Source organism: Lolium rigidum, chromosome 6 (assembly GCF_022539505.1).
Source record: "Lolium rigidum isolate FL_2022 chromosome 6, APGP_CSIRO_Lrig_0.1, whole genome shotgun sequence".
Taxonomy (NCBI): domain Eukaryota; kingdom Viridiplantae; phylum Streptophyta; class Magnoliopsida; order Poales; family Poaceae; genus Lolium; species Lolium rigidum.
The window spans coordinates 121,535,440-121,540,409 of record NC_061513.1 but is presented as its reverse complement, the minus strand read 5'-3'; positions in this window follow the sequence as shown (position 1 = coordinate 121,540,409).

Sequence of the window (4,970 nt, the reverse complement as noted above, 5' to 3'; positions counted from 1 at the left end):
ACCATTCACATACAATACCAATTCCCTTTGTCACGCGATATTTTACTTGTCCGAGGTTTGATCTTCGGTATCACTCTATACCTTGTTCACCCTCGTCTCTGACAAGTACTCTTTACTCGTACCGTGGTATGTGGTCTCTTATGAACTCATTCATATGCTTGCAAGACATTAGACGACATTCCACCGAGAGGGCCCAGAGTATATCTATCCGTCATCGGGATGGACAAATCCCACCGTTGATCCATATGCCTCAACTCATACTTTCCGGATACTTAATCCCACCTTTATAGCCACCCATTTACGCGAGTGGTGTTTGGTGAATCAAAGTACCTTTCCGGTATAAGTGATTTACATGATCTCATGGTCATAAGGACTAGGTAACTATGTATCGAAAGCTTATAGCAAATAACTTAATGACGAGATCTTATGCTACGCTTAATTGGGTGTGTCCATTACATCATTCATATAATGATATAACCTTGTTATTAATAACATCCAATGTTCATGATTATGAAACTAATCATCCATTAATCAACAAGGTAGTTTAAGAGGCATACTAGGGACTTCTTGTTGTCTACATATCACACATGTACTAATGTTTCGGTTAATACAATTATAGCATGATATATAAACATTTTATCATAAACATAAAGATATAAATAATAACCACTTTATTATTGCCTCTAGGGCATATCTCCTTCACTTGCCTCATGAGCTAACTTTAGCCCATCATAGGAAATTAGAAGATCATCATGAGAGCTTGAGAGCTTTTTATGACTTTCTTCCAATTCCCTATAATTGCTAGTTAGCAACTCAAGTTGAGCCCTTAGCTCAACATTTTCCTCTAAGGTAGATGCTTCACAAGAATTAGAGTTAGTAGCACAAGCATCAACAATAGTTTTCTCATTTTCATGCATATAGGATTCAATTTTTTGTGTAAGCATAAAATTAGTATGCTTCTCATCTTTTAGCTCATGCTTGAGGAGAGTGAATCTCATTTCCTCATTTTCAACATGGGACTCCAACTTCACTATGGTTTCCCTATATTTATTCAAGGTATCCATAGAGTTTTCGAGATTAGCACGAGCTTCTTTATTACCATGAAGAGAAGCATATATCGTTGCCATATTATGCACCAAGGTATTATATTCTTCATCATTATCATCATCATCACTCTCATCATTAGAGGAAGTGTTAGGAATCAAAGTAGGAGATACCTTTGATCCATTTGCCATAAGGCACATGTGCATACCGGAGGATGAAGACGAAGATATTCTTGAATCCTCATTTGAAAACATGTCTTGATCCATAGAGTGTTCGGTTTCCTCTACATTGTTAGTCAACAAACAACTAGAGGAAATATAAGCATTTTGATTATGGAAGCAAGACAAGGTAAGCATATCTTCATGAGATCTATGTAAGCAATTTACACATGATATGCAAGGACCATCAACACAAGCATGTAGGTTATTTTCAATGCTAGATGTGTTTAAGTCCAAAAAGGAAGCATTACAATGGGATAGAGATGAAGAATCATCACTATTGAGCACAATATCAACATTGCAATTTTCCTCACCACTCACCATATCATTACCTCGTGTCTTGCTACACGTTGGTGAAGTGGAAGAAGATGATAACTCATCACGACCGGAGGTGGAAGCAACTTGGAGCTCTTCATGATGTGAAGGGGAAGAGAGCTCCTCGGAGTCACCACCGACCAATTGAGAAGTGGATCCACCAAACATTTCCTTAAGCTTGATCCACATCTCATGAGACGATTTTCGCTTTATATATATCAAGAACCTACGAAAATCGGGTCTCAAAGAGAATAAAAGCTCATTAGATACTTGAGCTTCAAGATGTAAGTTTTTCTCATCCTCTAAAGATAGATTTTGAGAATCCATCGGAGGAGAAAAACCGACATCTAGAAATTGCTCTATATGTGGACACAAGGTCCGAAGCTTACAAAGCAAGCAATTTCTCCACAAAAGATAATTTGTGCCATTAAAGACAATTGTGTCATTGTGCACTATACTAGCCGACATCTTTACTCTCAAGGCGGTGAAGCCTTAAATAAGGAGAGACCTTGCTCTGATACCAATTGAAAGATCGAGATGTCGCCTAGAGGGGGGGGTGAATAGGCAATTACAAACTCTTGCGGATTTTGTCTTGTAAGAATGCGGAATTAAACTATCGTTTAGTTTACAAGCACAAACCCTAAATATGCTAGGCTCAACTAAGTGTAACAATAGCAACTAGAGCTAAGCAAGATAGGCACAAGATATATGTAGCACAAGTGATAGCAAGATATATATATATACTTCAAGCACGATGGCTATCACAAGGAAAGAGAGCTCGGGTATAGAAATAACCGAGGCACGCGGAGACGAGGATGTATTCCCGTGTTCCCTTGCTTTGCAACAAGGTACGTCACGTTTGAAGGAGTGGAGGTCCCACGAAGGATTCCCCGCGCCACGAAGGCTCACCCTATTCTCCGAACCACACCCACGAAGGATAATGGCCCTTTCCTTATGGTTAGCTTTTCCTCCGCTCCGGAGATGGCAAGCTCCACAACCACTTCACAAGCTCCACGAAGGAGAAGCCCGGGCCCCTTCACAATCTTCCACGAAGAGATCACCGGGACACCAACCAAGCCAACTAGGAGGTCACCCTCCAAGAGTAACAAGCTCACGGTTTCTCACTCGAACAAATCGTGGTGGAGAGCTCAACACTATGCAATGATGCAAAGCAAGAACACCGGATGTGTTCAAGTCCTTCACACTCAAATCCCACCAAAGCAACGAATGCTAGGATGAGATTGGAGAGGAAGAACAAGGGGAAAGTCAACCAAAGACTCCAAGATCTAGATCCCAAGAGATTCCCTCACTTAGAGAAGAAATGGATCGGTGGAAGTGTAGATCTAGATCTCCTCTCTCAAATCCTCAAATATGAGCAAGAATGGTTGGAGGAATCAAGGGGAGAGCAAGTTCTTCAAATAGCAACAATGGAGGTGAGAGAATGGGAAGAACTAGTTGCTCAAGGTGGAAGAAGGGCTATTTATAGTCTAGGGAGAAAAATAACCGTTGGGGAAAAAACCGGGTGAAAATCGGCTAAAAAACGAGTTAAAAAAGTGCCCAGGCCGGCCAGCAGGCCGGCCGACCGGAGCCTGGGCCGGAGAGGCCGGTGGCCTGTCCGGTCGGACCGGCCCACCGACCGGGCGGGCAGATTCCGCGCTGGGCGGCGGAAATGCTTCAGGCCGCGCGGGGAGAGGCCAGGCCGCGTGGGCCGGCAGTGGGGAGGCGGCCCAGTGGGATTCCCGGTCGGGCCGGGGAGAGATCCGGGCAGGCCGGTTGTGGACTCGGCCCAAGGCCGGTCACAGGCCGGCGGGGGAGCGGCAGGCCGAGGCGGCCCGGTGCGGAATCCGGTCAGGCCGGGGAGGTGGCCGGGCCAGGCCGGCGCGTGGGCCGGTGGCCGCCCGGTCGACCGGGTGGGCCGGCGTGCGGCCCGGCAGGCCGGGCGGCAACCGGGCAGCCGTCCCCTTTTTTTTTCTTTCCTTTTTCTTTTTCTTCTTTTACCTTTTCTTTAATAACTATTGCTCCCGAACTCCGATTGACATGAAACAAATTCCGTTGGAAAGATAATAACAAATGCCATCCAATAGAAAGTGCAAACTCAAGAAATTGTAGGAGGGGATTTTATCATGAATATAAAAGGGTAGAACCTTATATCATGAATAACCGGTAAAATCACCCAACCTCGAAAACGCAATAGAAGATGCATGCGAACTCCGTTTTCGATGAACTTGGGCTTGTTGTAGAGCTAGCAACAAGCTCAAGAACCTCACATAGAGAAACACCAAGAAGCAATAAGGATATGCAAAGTATGCAAAGGATTGAGCTCCCTAAGACGATGTGATCAAGTTACCCAACCGAAAGCCCCTCTTAATAGTGCGGCTATCTATCCTATAATCCGGTCTCCCAACATCCACCTTGAGACCGGTAAAAGGAAAACCTAGCAAGGCCATACCTTTGCCTTGCGCATCCCGCTTGATCTTGATGATAACTCTTCAAGCTTCACTCAAGCCGGAATGCCTCTCTTGACCAATGTTGCTTCGTGACGACTCACAAATGCTCCCCCATACACTATGATGGGAAAGCTCCATTGATGCACATCTTCACAAATCCATTATCATCAAATGGACGGCAAGCTTCAAGTATGTGATTCACTTGAGACGCTCATCTTGAACTTGCCCAACTCAACCTTGTATCTTCACATACTCACATAAGATAGAGCATGGCTAATATTGAGTCCCACATAAGAACTCCATCTTCATTTCTTCTTATTGATCATATCACATATATATATCTTCATACCGATGATCTTGATGCGAATACACAAGATATACCTTTATCTTCATGGCATCCATACTTGAATCCAACACATGGAGAGCAAGTAGTACCTATGGAATATTCCTTCATATAAACTCAATGAGAACATTAGTCCATAGGGGTTGTCATTAATTACCAAAACCACACATAGGGGCAATGTACCCTTACAATAGGAAGTTTGCGGAGGTGCTATATTGTGTGAATCAGTTAGCGGGAGATATCATCAAGCCTATTGATCCACAGTTCCCAACAGTGCATGAGAGGCTACGGGATTCTAGATTTACACCTCATTTCAATGGTACAATTGGTGCAATTGATGGGACACACATACCCGTCATTGTGCCCGCTGCTCATATAGTGAACCATGTTGGTCGCCTTGGATATCCCACACAAAATGTTATGGCTGTTTGTGATTTTGACTTGAGGTTCACCTCCATAGTTGCAGGATGGCCAGGTTCCGTGCACGACACAAGGATATTCAAAGATACATTGCTTAAGTTTGAAGCAAATTTTCCTCATCCTCCTTCAGGTATATGTTAGGCATGTGCATTCTTCATTACATGATATTGGTGCCATATATGC